Source organism: Crassostrea angulata, chromosome 2 (assembly GCF_025612915.1).
Source record: "Crassostrea angulata isolate pt1a10 chromosome 2, ASM2561291v2, whole genome shotgun sequence".
NCBI classification, from domain to species: Eukaryota; Metazoa; Mollusca; class Bivalvia; order Ostreida; family Ostreidae; genus Magallana; species Magallana angulata.
In genome coordinates, this window is record NC_069112.1 from 39924231 (window position 1) to 39941290 (window position 17060).

Below are 17060 nucleotides of genomic sequence, written 5' to 3' on the forward strand. Positions count from 1 at the left end.
ACAAAGTCTTCGGAGAGTGGATGAGCTGACTTTAAAAATATGTTGTGTATCATCCCGTTGTATTACCTGTAGGTTTAGTTTATAAATCAAATAAAGAAAACGGGTATGTGAACTTGATGTAATTATAATTGTAAGAGAGGTGTCCTATGCCTAATGACATTTGTCAGAGTAAGCGAGAATATCAATCCCTTAAATAAAAAATAAATTAGTAATTTTATTTAGAATTTGTCTGCAAAGCCAAATTATGCGTATTTATAACATTTTTGTTTCAGACTGACTCGATGCTAATCATTAAAAAAATAATTTAATCGTATCAATAGTCGCACTATTTCTACAATGTAATGACATTATATTTCGGAATCACATCAAAACATGTATACTGTATGAAGTTATGACACCAGGAATAATATCATATACCTTTTTGATGGAAATGAGGACGAAATCAAGCTATCAGCCCCATAGACATCACTTATTCCGCGATGTGAAGCCGAGGGAAATAGATACTGTCAATGGGTACATGTACAATAAAATTGCTCTCGACCGAATACTCAATTGATAGGTTTTTTAATATACCGAAGAAAACTTTATTTGTCAGAAAAAAAGATAGTAAGAACTTTTAAGCTTTAGAATATTTTATATGTCATTATTTTAATCATTCAAATGCGATACATCAAAGCATTGTTTCAATATATATATGAACATTATCAATAAATATAAACAAAAAAAGTTAAATGTAGTCTATATGCGAGGTGTCCCAGAAAAAAAAACAACTAATTTTTTTTCTTTATTGAAGCCGGTGCTTGTTGAGTTGTTTTTACCTAGAGTATTCTTGTTTCATAACTCGTAGAACTGTATCTGGAGTATGTGTTTAAAAAAGCAGCCTTTAAAAGCAAGATGCGTGCTTTCTTGTCCGATTCATTGTGAAAAAAAAAATCAATTAAACTAAAGAAATATGATGCAATATTGTGACATCATAAGTCGATGAAAGGCATATTTTCACCTTAATTGTTTAAATAGAAAAATACACTTTCGTTTCCTTTTTTTTTTTTTTAAAATTGAATCACAATTCTAAAGTTTTGGTCAAACATTATTTAAGAATTTCAAATGGTATAGGATATTATGGAACACCCTGTGCAAATTAAATAATCAGCACGAAATCATATTACGAGAACTAATCTAATATATACTCATATTAAAAAAAGAATAATTCTTTTATGTACCTGTGTCATTTAACGTGGATATTCATATCCTTTTTATTTTATGTTTTGATTAGCTGATATAGATTACAAAATAAAGAACGTAATATATACATGCATTTTTGTTTAACTCCTTATTACTGGGTGATACATGTAGATCTGACATCAATGTTTTAAGTTATTGACCACTTTTTCCCGTGATAATTTCTCTCTTATTTTCTTTCACAAATAAAGTAGAACTTTCTAGTGCAAGAATAATCACGCCACCTGCCATCTTTTTTTTTACCAGGGCGCACTTCTCACGTCCTTCACCATTGGGTTCTGCTGGATGCCAGTTTTTTAATGTCGATGCACTCTCCGAATGATCCCAAATCCATAAGTGTTCTACGGTGTGTAATACAAGTCCGATCCACCACATTCCTTCCGAGCTCGAAACTAAATAAAAGAACATTATAATTAAAATACCCTCACCGATTTAGAATTTTAAAATAAAAAAAAAATGACCAAACTACACTTTTTAATTGTTTTGAAAGGTAAAATTTGGAAAAGCCCAACCGGAATTCGAAATTACAGATTCGTAGCTAATGCTTCTACCAATTGATTTACTTGTTAGGTACGAATATCCGGAAAGTTTAGGATAGTTATAAAACCATACCTTATTTTATTGGCTATTTTCATTTGAAGTATATCACAATATTTTGCAATTATCTTTAAAGGAGGCCTAAAAGGTAGGAAATGATATTACCAATGTGTTGAAGTTGAATTCAGTTTATTTCAGTTTTGTATTTGTTTGTGAAAATAGTTGTAATTTTGGACCAAGTTGTGTTCCATACTTGTCAATCGAGAGTGTTTAGTGTTATGGCTATTTTTAGTATAACCGGTTTGGTGAGTTAGAGCCGTGACTGCTTGTCAAGTGTGCGGCAACGTTGTTGAAATCGTCTTCAAGTTTGTTAATTTTGGCGAATACCAGAAGCTAGTCTGGTAGACTGGTAGCCATAAATTACTGTAAATCTGTTTGGGCATTTGCTTTTCTCCAGCCGGTTAGTTTTTGTATGTATTTTGTCAGTTTCATAGTATATTTACGGGGTGTATATTTACAGGGTGTATTCTTTGTTATTTTCGTTGTATAAATGAGTATGTCTATAGATTTTAGCATAGGTTATTATTGTTTCAGTGCAGGGATAATCATATCGTTAACCCGGTGGGTCAATAGTGAAACGTTAGTTGAAGGCTTAGCTTAGCATATGTGGGGCAGGACTAGGACTGAGAACTATTAACGGAGCAGCGCGTGACGCAAGTGGGACGCACGGGAGCTCGTGTTTGACCAACGTTTATGGTTAGGAGGCCCTGTGTGGATAGTTTTCCAGTGAGAGACCTTCGAGTCCGGGACTAGACACAGGATATTTTGTTTGTGTTTTGTCTGCTATGGAGGCCCAGTGGTGACTATTTTAGGATGGCTTTTGCAATTATTTGAAGCCAAACTTTCAATTCTATTTTATGATTAAATGATTTATCAGTTTACCTAGTGATAAAAATTGATTGTTTAATTACAGATAACATTCCAATTCACTTTTTCTGTGAAATTACATTTAACAGTATTGGTGATTTTGATTTGCTGGTTTTTTCCTTTAAATACTGTAATAGCTATATTTAGCCAGCGTTTAAAGCTTTATTTGTTTTATATATACATTGACAATTGAATGTGTTAAAAATTAATTCACTGTTGTTTCATTGTCAGTGTTGATTGATTAACTGTTTAAAGTTATATTTTCTTTCTTAGTGAGAGAGTGAAGGTGTGTGTTTGTGAGTGTGAGTCTCTTCATATTCTATTATTTTAATTTGTTTTGTTGATAAATAATTTCATATTGTTTTGTTTATTTTACTGTTTGTCGTTTTCGCTATCACCCACACAAAATCCAAAAGAACTTCATTACAACCAATCTTTATAACAATTTGAGAAAAAAAAGCTATTGTAGTATTTTTTAAACCTGCTCCGAAGTGCGAAACATGACAGTTTCCTATATATTTCTATAGCAAATGTACCTCTCTTTGAGATGTACCCTAAATAAAACCAGACGATCAATTTTCTAGAAACCTTTCAAGGTAACTAAAATTTAATTAAATGATATATGGTTAAACAATGAATAGTTTTGCAAATGTAGTTTTTCCACACAAAAAACAACCCCAAATCGGCCTCCATAAATCATCATTTATGAGAAAATCACTCTCTACTAGTATTGAGATACTTATTTCAATAGTAGCTGTATGTATATATTGGTTATCAAGTGATTATGTTAATGAAATACATTTAATATACAACCACTAATGAAATATTTCTTTTAAGACTCGCAAATGGGGGTTGCGACGTATTGTGTTCGTCCAGCTCTTTGTCTTCTTTTTTCTAAACCCTAAACTTGTCGATCGCGTTTCTTAAAGACGGCCAAATGAAATTTTACTCACTTCTAGAACATAATGGGCCTACATATTTCAGTTAATACCTGTATAAATTTATACATTTGTACTATATTTATACTAATCTATGGTATGCCATTTTCATGATATGCTGTGATACGGTATACTTCAGGCACGTAGCATCGTTTTTGAAAGTGGGGGGGCCAGACCCATCCAAAAAATCTTGACAAGCAAAAAAAAAAAAAAAAAAAAAAAAAAAAAAAAAAAAATTCCAAAAATCTTCAAAATCCTAATCCGTGGGGGGGGGGGGGGGGGAGCGGGGGGGTAGACTCAACTATACTTCCAAAAAAAAATTCTTCCCTACCAAAAATTTTTTTCTTCCAAATCATGAAATTCCTAATCCGTGGGGGGGGGGGGGGGGGGGGGTACCTTCAATTTGACTACTCATTTCCTAATTTTCATATCAATTTTTTAGTAACTTCAAAAAAAGTGGGGGGGCCAACTCCATTATAATTCATTTTTTAATATGTAAATTTAAAAAAAAATGCTGCTGCGAGAAAAAGTGCTGGCCCCCCCTGATGCTACGTGCCTGTACTTTGGTTTGTTTAACTATGAGATTTGAATAGCTCTTAACATTTCGAATTTATCAACAGTTTTTCTCTAAAATGCAATATTAACATGTATTCTCAAAGAAAAATAAATAAAAAGAGTTGAAGGTATGTTGTATGCTGTCCTATTGTATGCTATGTTGTGCCGTGAGGAATGAGAATCTAATTCTTTGCTGTGAGATAGTATGCTATGGTAAGAGATTCTAATGCTATGGTAAGAAAAATTATATTTTATGCTATGCTATAGTTAATGTTTTTTTTTTTTAAATTGCTTGAACTCACTGTAGGTGTGCACCTCAGTAAGATTCTTTGTTTTTCGTTTGAGTTTGTCAACCGCATTTTTTTTGGCGGGGGGGGGGGGGGGTGGCTGAGAGAGGTGTGTGTCCAAAATGAAAAAAAAACACACCATATTATAATAACATGTAAGATAATAACGTATGCACTTCAGAATCACACATTGATTAGGCAAGATAGCGGGCATATTAGATCTTCCCTCTGAGGTTACCCCCACTCCCACGAATTAGAAATGGCCAATTATCTAAAAAAAAATTGTAATATTGACCCCTTTACCAAATATTTTCTTCTTCGGTGTATCGTGACGCACAAAATGGTATGTAAGCCAATTGTTCAGGGGGTAGTCTTGACCCCCTTCGAATAGGATTGCACGATATTACTCTGTTGGCTTAGCCGATTTATAATGGGCTTTAGTCGAGCAATCGTTGTGTACTGGATCATTTATCTGAAATTGTGTGTCCTGATGAAATCAAATAGTGCTACTGTCACATGCATATTGTGTAAAACTAAAAAAAGCATTTAAAACCTAAAATAATATGTACAAAAGTTTTCCATCTACATATGTGTTAGCAAATGTCCTAGTTTTTCTTTTTCGTGTGATGCTAGTAGAACATATAAATGAGCTTCATGTTATCTTAAGCAAATCAAATGTGACCAGGTCCATGCTAAGTCCGCGACAAATCAACAATAATAGCTTAATGATTATTAAACTGAACACCTTGGGATAATTTTGATATGATTAGATTTTTCAAGACACAAACACCTAATCAAATAGATAACTGATTAGAAGAAACACAATTTGTTCTCCTCAAGTACATCATTGCCTAAGTAAATCAAAAGAGATCATTTATTAGCCGCTTAAAAAATACACCAGGGAGACCGATGGAAAAAAAAACCTGTAACTAAGGCATAAAACATACCGAAAAAAAGAAACTTTTATTATCATTCGTAGCTCAAAACTGCAGCGTTAAGAACAAGCTTTTTTAAATTAATTTACTCAATAACTTGTACGAGTGTACGAGTAATCGACTAAGAAAACTTAGTTGGTGATCAGTGTAACCGAGCGATAGTCGAGTACTCGTTGACATTCCTCTTATATATATATATATATATATATATATATATATATATATATATATATATATATATATATATATATATATAAAAGAGCAAAAACATTGCAAACACATTCAAATTGACATAGTGATATACATAAAGCACCGTGAAATTCACTATATTGGAGCTCAAGTTCACCCCGGCCGGGGCTTAACCCATGACTTCTGGAATCTTTTTTCCTAGCAGTGAGCGACCACCGGGCTAACCAATCGGTCTTCTAGGCAAGACATTATTCCTGCCTTCGATGACGAACGGAACCTAGCGCGCTGGTCGCACAATAAACGGTCGCTTGAGGTACAGGTTAAACGACATTTTGAGAGGATCTAAACGATATATACATTGCATAGATATATACATATAATAAGCAAAAACATTGCAACGACTCTAAAGTTGACATATACCTGCCCAAAGTGAAGGACATAGATATGCATAAACCACAGAGAAATTCACTTTAATGGAGCTCCACCTCCGCCCCGACAGGCGTTTGAACTCACGACCTCTGGAGCCTACTTTTCAAGCAGTGAGCAACCTATTTATGTATATTTTGATCCTTCACTATAGGTAGATATAGTCAAAAAGAGATTTAAACTTATTGCCTTTATGTATAAAATGCATGTCACATTGTATTACTACTCCTATGAAACCATAAGAAAGAGATTGAAACGTTTATCAACTTGAAAGTAACCTATTGCCCGTTCCTGCAAAGTAAGAATTAAAAAAAATTAGTTTACTTTTAAATCCCAAAAATGTCAAGAAGTTTAACACTTGACATAATTTTCAAAGGTTAAGCAACATAACTATATCATTGACGTAATCTGGTGGCCAACTAAAATATAACTGTTTAAAGCACAAGAAACTACCTTTATCATACAACCATTTCTGTTCTGATTCTGTGTTGATCTCAAGAAGATGTGACCCAAATGATTGCCATTTACCCTGGTAATGAACAAATAGGTAAATGAATAAAATACAAATAAATAAATAAATGGATAAAACACAGATACAAATAATTCAATTATCAATGAATTGGCCAATGTCTTTATGAGGTAAAGTCACGCAATTAGTTTTCCTAAGAATACAGTTTCCAGCTACTGTCAAAAAATAGGATTTGTCTTATTCCTTTGACAGCGATTCGCATATTTGACAAATATTGCGTTATTATATATGTGCGGAACAAAAAAAAAACAAAAATCGATGCAGCAGTTTATATACACATGTATTATATTATCAAAGTAATATGTGAATTGCCATGTTTAACTTTGTTCTCAATGTATACAGCCCACAACGTTTAAAAATGCGTTTGGCAAAATGTATTACTAGTATTTAAACAAGTAAATGCTTTTTTGGTGATCAATGTCGGAAAAAAATCATTGGAATGAAGTGTAAACAATGTCAAAATTGGAACTATGAACCAGTGCACGCGGGAATAAGAACGAACTAAACCTACAGATTCATTAAGAATTTTTTTTTGTCTACGTCCCATAATGCTCGCTAATGTTTTCTCCCATGGTGCTGTGCTAAAAATGACTTACTTTTAACTCGTAATAAAGGGTGCCTTGAGGTTTGAAGGCACGTTTTGAGACCAAAAAAGTTTCGGTGAGACCAGAGATTTTACATGCTTGCATTACTTCGTATTGAGTCGAGAAATGCAAACAAATGATCATTGATTTAAATGTATGACGTCACAGTGATCTTGTGCTATATTTTTCTTTGGACTATATATGATAAGAGCCTAAAATGGCCCCCTAAAATGAACATCATCATTTTCCTATCATTCTTTGTTTTCTTAGTACAGATATGTATGTGATGTGTTTACATAATATTCATTTTGGTTAAAGTGCCCACAATTTAGAAATATGACATTGTAAAGACAACCTTTTCCCGCCATTTTGGCATTTTTAGCGTAAAACAGCTTGTTTTCAGCAGTTTTTCCTTCCGAAAACATAGAGCGCATTCTTGAACAAATAAAATATTTTAATCAGAGATGAATCTAGCCAAGAATAATAAGTGACAAAAATATTTTCCTTGTTCAAGCTTGCGCTATATATTTTCCATTCGTAAATAGATAGCCTAAGAAAAATGTCAATTTTTGGCTGATTTTTAATGAATTAAAGAAATGGCGTCATTTCTGACGTGATATACTACCAGTGAGTGCAAATAAATCAAATAAAAAGATTAAAAATAAATTTTATATCAACTCTTCTAAAAAATTAGTTAACATTTTATTGTACCCGAAACACTTAAAAAATGGCGAATTTTGGGGGCCAAATTTAACTCTTATCATATATAGTTCTTTGTGGAAAATAGGTGGATCAAACATCTGTAATGCTGTACTAACTATTTTAGTATAAAATGCGATTAATGCCTCAGATTTGGTTTGATAGAAAGATTATATATATAGAAGGAAGGGTCATTCTTACAGTCATATCGATCTAATTTTAAGTTAATTTTGCATGCATGTACAGTAAGTATAAGTAGGGGGGGTGAAAAAATAGGTCATTTTGAACTAAATAAAACAGAATAAAGAGGATGAAATAACATCTTAAAAAATCTATGCAGATATAGCATATTGTCAAACCATAAAATGAAAATCGGAAATTACATTAAGAGTGACTCCATTCCAAAGTACAAATATACATCCTTCGTGAACACATTCACTATACTCTGTTCCAAGATATCCCGGATTCACATTTTGTTACTAATTCGATTTTTATAAGTAACTTAGGCATCATGTTTTCGTTCCTGTGAATTTTTTTCAGTGAGAGATGATAATGTGTCAATGAAATTATCTTGGAAATTATCCCTTTCAACTTTTTCAATTGTACTTCTTTCACAGGTATGTGTATTTTTATTACGAATCGTCCAAATGTGCTGCATAAATATCTTGGGACAGACTATAGATACTTGTATTCAGCATTGGTTTTGTTAGAATGAAATATTATTCAAAATGACCATAATATCTACAATCTTTAAACACTTGCCTTAACCGCGGTGTAGATTTCAGTCTTGTCAGTTTCGATTGAGATATAAATTTACAATATATTTTCCTTTGAATTAGAGGTTCACATACTTGATTATGTAAATATATATTAATAAACTAGAGGTACTGTGAGCAAGCTCACAATTGATACCACCCGCTAAGAAAAAATCATAACTCATGTATTATTTCTATTATAGAAAATATTGGATGAATCTATTTCATCGTCCATTTTCTATAAATAGCAACTGCTCTATTTTTTAAAACTGTTAATGCTTATATGAGTACAAAAACCAAGTTCTATTCTTTAAATTCCATCTTAGTTCAAGTTAACTGTAAATGCATGAGGACATTTGCATCCTTATGTTAACAAACATGACTCGAAATTCCACATGTCAAGCAGCCACTTAATATAAACATTTTGAGTTATTGGTATACTGAGCCCGATTTTTTTTTTAACAATGACCTTGAACTTCCTCAATTGACCTTTGGTCAAGGTCATGACACACTCTCAGGTTATAAGCATTCTAGATGTGAATTAAGAACTTCCAATATTTGTCCTTTAGAAAGATATGGACTGGACACGAGTTTTAAAATTTTATGCAAGTAGCCTTTGCCTTGCCCAAATGACCTTTGGTCAAGGTCATGACAAACCCTTAGCTCATAAGCAATCTTTGTGTGAACTGAGAACTTCCAATGTTTCTCCATAAGAACGATATGGACCGGACACGAATTTTGCACTTTTTTCTGCCATTGACCTTGACCTTGTCCAAATGACCTTAGGTCACGGTTATGACCAACCCTAAGGTCATAAGCAATCTTTGTGTGAAGTAATAACTTCCAATGTTTCTCCATTAAAAAGATATGGACCGGACACGAATTTTGCACTTTTTCTGTCAGTGAACTTGACCTTGCCCAAATGACCTTGGGTTAAGGTCATGACACACCCTTACGTCATCAGCAATCTTTGTGTGAAGTAAGAACTTCCAATGTTTCTCCATAAGAACGATATGGACCGGACACGAATTTTGCACTTTTTTCTGTTGGTGACCTTGACCTTGCCCGAACGACCTTGGTTCAAGGTCATGACACACTCTTAGGTCATAAGCAATCTTTGTGTGAAGTAAGAACTTCTAACTTTTCTCCATAAGAAAGATATGGACCGGACACGAATCGAACAGACAGACGGACGGACGGACGGACGGATGGACGGACTGACAGACGGACGGACGGACGGACGGACAAGGTGATTCCTATATACCCCCCAAACTTCGTTTGCGGGGGATATAATAAGAAAAACATGAGAACCAGGTTGTTTTCGTAAATTTCATATTCGAATAAACTAAGGATATTAACAATATATTAAAGCAATAAACAATTTACCTTGGCATTTTTCCAGTTGAAAGGTGCTTTAATGAAACAGTATTGACTCTTTGTAACGTTTTCTTCGAGATCTGAAAATCATGCATAAGTTATTGTTCTTTTTTCGCCGATTATGCAATGTTGGCATTGAAAATGATAATAATTGAAATAAAACATACAATAGTGTGTAGTTTAATTGAAAGCACCCTCCCATACCACCACCTTTATATCCGTCTGCCTTGGAAGACGGTATAAAGAGTTGAAATAATTTACAGTCTCCGGGTTGTGCTCTTCTCTTCCTTTGTGTTTGGTTGAAAATACATGATGTGAAAATTTACATTAATTTCATTGGTTGAAATACTGTTCGGCGCAAGGGAGATAATTTTCTGATGATCTTTGTACGACTTAACAAATTTCGTAGATTTCAAATATTAAAAAGTGAGAAAACGAAAATGCAATACAAATTGCTATGAATGAAATTCAGCCTTTGGTTTTCAGGTCCAACTACATGTAGTTGAAAGTAACATTCTACAATATCTTGAAATTATTTGTTTTTCTTTAAGCATTGTTAATTCAAATATTTATACCAAAATGTAAAAAAAAAATGATGCGGTATGCCTGATATTGGTAAAGTTATTTGCACCTTAGATAGATAAATGCAGTGGTATAACTTTGATTTTATCAAAATAATACGAGTCTACGACCCTACCTAAGATCTCGTTTACCCTATAGTCGATCTCAACTTACCTGCTCGCGCACACAGTTCTCAATTTTAGACACGCAGGCTTAAACGACACAAGACACAAAAATGTTCGGATAAATCCACTCGCCATGCTATGTAGAGGAAGGTGGCATTTATATAAATATAAAAGGAGAATTAAACTGTCTTTGATAACTAATTTGTGTTTCGGGTTTGTTCTAAAGACGGTAAGCTTTTTCAAAAATGCTAAACTTGTATACTTTTCTGTTATTGAGAGCCCACTCGCAATTTCTCGGGCCTTTCAGGCAATCTCGACACACACCTCGAATGTATTACTTTGGCGTCCATGACCCCCCCCCCCATGTTATAAAAATTTGATATAAATACAACACATTTTACGATCTGTTGAGATGTGAGCTATATACTTCATTAAAGTCAACTATATACCCTAATATAGAACACATAAGCGACATACAAGGCTGTTTAACCGATAGTTATTTTGATGGGAATCGACTCCATTTTGTATTAAATTCTAACATCTGGTGATGTTAATACATTCGAGGTGTTTTTCCAAGCTTGCCGTAAAGGCCCGAGAAGTTAAGATTGTTTAAGTGTCATGTTTAAAACAAGTATCATACTTAGGCCAGTCAAAGATTAACTCTTCAAACGATAAAAGCGACGCCCTGCGTACAATGTAGAAATGGTTGCTATAGTTGTGTAGTTGTGTTGCCGAATCCTTGTTCAAGTGATTTAAACAGTAACACATATGCCGTCATATCAGACAGACAGACTGATGGACGTTCGAACGTATGGACAGCAAGAATAGATTACTTACATGTTCCGTTCTTATTTAAACATCCAAGATGAAATTGTAAACGTTCTATTGTATCTGAAACCCAAAACAAAAGAATTACATATTTGATAGCTAAGTTTTTTTTTTTTCTAAATTAAGATAAACAATCAGTTTTTGTACTTCTAAAACCAGCTTTCTTAAGCTTTAAGACATATTTCTTAGTGATTGAAGTGTACTAAGCATTAACTCATCGTTTATAAAAAGAAATACCTCTAAAGGAGTCAAGTTGATTTTTTAAACTGCCAATTTGTCTTTGCAATACCACTTCTCTATCTGTGAAAGTTAAATACACGTTTTGAAAAGATATTGTAAATTAAAAGTATATATAATAATATGTAATAGTTTTTGTCATCATTTTTGTTCATAAGCTTATTTTGTTTATTTATTTATGACAAATAGGTCGCCTTTGTTGTCCATTAAAATGATCATTTTTTCACCTGTCTCTAAAGAGTATATCTACAAAGTAAATTAATAGAAAAAAAGGATATGATATTTTGAAATACAAATCGCAACAAACTTTTGAACTGCTGGTCTTCCTGTGAAAATAATTAATCTTAGGGATCTTAGCGACAAGCATTTTCATTGCGAAATTTATTTTCATATTTGAGGGTCTTAACAATTTCGACTGTACCCTGAACATTTTATTCTTTAAAATGAGTTGACTTGTTACCAAATGTAATCAATTTTTGTTCATACATTTATCATAAGTCGCAAAATCATGCATACACCTTATACATCTTTGTTTACTTTTACCATGCTAAAAAATTCAAGCTTTTTTATAAATATATTTTTTTCAATAACTAAAGCCTCCATTATACATGTTGTTCAAGCATTGTATAGTGCAGTCCCTGAAACGTTTTACTTTCTTATTCCGTGCTTTCTTCGTGTGTTCATTTGGGCTATACGCTTCGTTTAATTCGACCTTATTGTTCACAAAGCGCTCAACGTGCGTCCAGCGTCCACTTATTCTTCAGTCAGATAATATCATATTTAGGCTGATAACAATACATACATTTTGTGTATTTGTTATTTTTCCCCGATTACCAACGAAACACAATGTAAGAATAATTCCCAAGGAACTCAGAATAAATCATTTAACCTTGCGTTCTCATATTGTTACCGTGCGTTTATCTTTCACTTTGCGCTCGCGTTCGCTCACCTTTCACCTTTCATAAGTGCTCATCAATTTCAATTCAGCGTGCGCTCATATTAAGTTCATTGTGCACTCACCGCTCGCTCAGCGTGCGCTCACCGTTTACTCGCCGTTTAAGTGGGAAAATAGAACATTTCAGGGACTGTGCATGTATAATTTATTCATAGCCTAGATAGGTGTGAGAATTACATTTAAATTTGTTGTTTTCTAAAATCAAATTGCGTTAGCTACTCGGATCTGATGTGGACGGGGCTAGTATTGAATAAACACTCTTGTCGAACTTATCGTAGGCTATTTCTTGTTACATCATATAACTGACAAGCAGGCATTGTGCCTCTAGTCTGATATGCTCTATATTTATAATGAAATTACAACCGCCCCTTATAGAAATTCTTAACGTGTGCAAAATTGTTGTTAACATATAAGCAACATATTGACTAAATAAATATTTTCTGTTGGCCTTGTTATATGGGGAGATAATTTGTCTTTCCTTAGGAATTACCGTAATGTTTTTGCAGCAACCATTGTTTTAATGGCATCAAATACATTTATGTCCAGTTTGTGTACTTCTGAAGGAGGGGGGGGGGGGGGGAGGGGGGCAGACAAAAAACTCCCATACCTCGTTTTTTTTTTTCGTTAAACAGTTGAAGTTCGCATCTTCAGTAAAACCCTTTGTTTTCATATCAACATTTTTTTCTTGGATAAAATTGTTGTGACATTTTAAATCCGGATTTGTTATTTCTTGTTTTTATTTTAATTTTAAATGTCTTGTACCTTTAACTATTTAGACAACATTGGGCAAGACAACGCACATATTATTTCTTCTGCCTTGTTTATGTTAATATCAGTGCGTTCCTTTCAGTGTTACAATGCGTTTCATTCAGACAAAATTAAAATCATCTGACGTTTTCTTAATTTCGACCGACGACAAAGCAAGTTTGTTTCCGTCCATGTATGAAAAGAGTCTTTATGAAAAAAAAAGAGTTTAAATCTGCTGTTAAATCGTAAAAATATTAAATCTATTTTCTTCTTCTGGGTTGTAAAACTTCTATCTACATTTATTTTTTCTATAGAAGTCATTATTTCCAGCATAAGCAGTCTTTGACGTAAACAAAACTCGTCGCGAACCAGTTCATCTGAAAAAAATCGCGAAAGAAAATCGTTGCAAATAAAAGTTGGTTTAAAGTAAGTTTGACAAGAGTGTTTATTCAATACTAGCCCTGCCCATATCAGATCCAAATTACTTACGTAATTTAATTTAAGAAAAAAATATTTCAATGAAACTCTCATGCACACATATAAACAAATTACAAGTTGTGTTATTGGGTCATAATGTCACCCCGCCCTATGTAGTGTTCGCGTACATCAAATTAAAGAATGGATTCTACAGATATTCCAAAGGAAAACAGATATACTGTTTCATGACCACAATCGAAACAATGAATACATTATTTTTTCATGGAAATGAAAACGAAATATACGACACATTCATCTTAGCAAATAACCTTTGCCGATTGCTTAAATCCGTCTACAAAACATTTGCATTTTTTGACACTACGCTATTTTAAAGGGGCATGGTCACGTTTTTGGTGAAATTCCATTTTTTTTTTATATTATTTACAATGCTTTAGAATTGCATTTCTAATGATCGAATAAAATTTGAGAGTCATTCGTAGAGTTATAAGCAAGATACATGGCTAACAATACAAGGCTCTTGCCCTGTTTTTGTTTACATAGGTTCAATATACCAGTAAAAAGAAATTTCAAGCTGATTTATCTTTTTATTTATTCTAAGCATAGATAAACAGTTCCTTACGTTTAAAACATTCGTTTAAGGTTTAAAACTGAAATTATTACTTCAACGTTCAAAATGTAAACAAACGCTTTGTTTACATAGCGAAGCATTTAAAGCTCTGTTACTCGCTTATAACTCAAGAAATGGTAATCAAATTTCAATTGCTTATTAAAAATGCCTTTCTGAAGCATTGAAAATATTAAAATCGGAAAAATACTTTTTAACGAAAATGGTGACCATGTCCCTTTAAGGAATACGATTCATGAACATGCTAACCCTTGATTTAATCATTCATTAAACCAACTTATATATTTCAATCTCTGGAGCGAAGTAGTGCTCATAATGCATCAGTTGTCATAGGTTTCATCAAGAAGAAAACGTACCGCCATATGTGAAATGCAAGTGACCCTACTATATTAAATCAAATCTTAAGTGAATTTAATGCACACTGTGAAGAAAAGAGGACATAATAAAAATGAAATTAATGATATTATAGAAGAAGTTCTGGAAAAATACAATGAAGACTTGACTCTCACAGCTCAAAATAATACAAAGAAAAGGAGCTCTCAAATTTGAGTTGTAACAAATTCATAACCTTAGGAAAAATCTATCAAATGTTGGCACACTATACTAAAAGGTGCACTATGCGTACTTCTCTAATAAAATGATACCTAGGGATGGCAGATTTGCAGCTACAAATCTATCAATTAACCTCGATAACATCACACCGCCGAAACACTAAATAAGTGCCGAGTCAAGTGATCTGAACTACGCGGCTGATAGGAGCTATTCATTTTTCCATTTTTGTTTAAATCATAATATGTTTAACATTCATAAGCAGACGGTCTTAAATAAATTGATATAATAAATGCATACATTAAACAACATGTGCCTTTGGGATAAGTACAATGGCATAAAGAAATAATAACGCAGGGTTCAATATACTGCGAAGAGAGCCATGTTTAAACATTTCTACTTTTAATCAATGACGTTACGTTTGTAGAACCCAAGGTCAAGATTTTTTAAGTTGAATTATCATCATTACAAACGAATAAAAGAACTCTACCAAGATTAGGCGTAGAGCCATTACAATTTGAATTTGACAAATCCTTGAGGTGTTCTATTCGATAATATAAAAATATTGAAACGTGCAAAACATATCACAAGCACTTTTTATAATAGGAGAAATTAATTATGATGAATTCTAAAATGTTTAAACGTTTATTTTTTTTTTTTTTTGATTTAAAATGATTAACTGTTTAAATCTTACTGTAAGCTCCGTTGAAACGTCTGTCCATATCATCGACATGGCATTTGTCTTCATACAACGGTTGTCCATCAAAGCCGTCCATGAAACAAATGCATATAGCCACTTGAACAATGTACAATTTATTCATCTTTTTTTTTATTGTTTTTTTTTCGTTCTGCAACTGCAAAAAATGTAGAAAAGAATAGCTCACAATTCACCCAAATCTGTGTTGCAATGAAAAACGTCTTAGTCGGCTAAATACTGTCGAAATATTTTATGCTGTAATACTTGAGACAAGTCGTCTGTCTGAGACTTTTAACAAAGAGGAAGTAAACAGATCTCTTTTTTATATATGTTGCATGTAAACACTTGTTCGAGATACTTGACAATTATGAAACATGTTATATAATAATAAACAGAAATGATAATTGTTAGAATACTACTCATGTACACATTTCCTTAAACGTTAAAATGTAATTATTTCTATGTTTTCTTCCTTATAGGTAAAAACACAAAATTCTACAATGTAATATTTGAGGAATTCAATGGGTAATGAAGGGATATTAAACAAGTTTGAATCATTAGTTAACGAGGCCGAGTACAGAACGAGCACGCACACTTTCGCGCAGCGTTTCATTTGTATTGTGCCGTCATATCGTGATAGTTTCAACAGCAGATATTCAGCGAAATTTGTTGAAAATAGCTCGTTTGATGTGTGAAATTGATATTATATATAAATGTTTCGAAGTATAAGCTTTATTTTGGCTCGACTCGAAAAGGTGAAGAGGGTTCAGCAAGCCTAGCCCTTTGTCACGTTTTCCTAACTCGCCTAAATCTAGCTTAATTCATATATTTCAAAACAGTAACCATGTATTTTTTATTAATGAACCTTAATATGTGATATATATTTATTTATTACTTAAATCTGTCTGAATGTTTTAATAATACTATAAAGATCACCATTTCCGCTTTTGTCAAATAAAAAATAGCCATTATCGGACAAACTGGGAGATTGGGCATACCAAAAAACCCCACAACTTTGATAAGACCCCTGGAACAAACCAGGAGGTAAAAAGATACTTTTCATTTGACCATTTGATGCCTTTTATCAATAACTTTAATATGTAGAACAGAAAAAGAAAACCCTTGAGCAGAAGTTTAAAAAAATTGTAAAATATGCGCAAAATTGATCAAAATCCCATAGGGTCCTATGTTAAAAATTAACAAACTTTCAGATGACCCGTTAAACAAACGGGGTGGTAAATGTCTTATTTTTCTATCTTAAAATAATCATTACATCAGTAGCAATTCATGCAAAAAATGTCATTCAAAAATCTCGGGCCGA

General features: G+C 32.9%; 1 pseudogene; it reads right to left on the reverse strand.

Annotated features, from left to right (window-relative positions):
• Positions 1–753: 753 nt before the first annotated feature.
• Positions 754–16007, reverse strand: LOC128173213 (hepatic lectin-like; annotated as a pseudogene).
• Positions 16008–17060: the final 1053 nt, after the last annotated feature.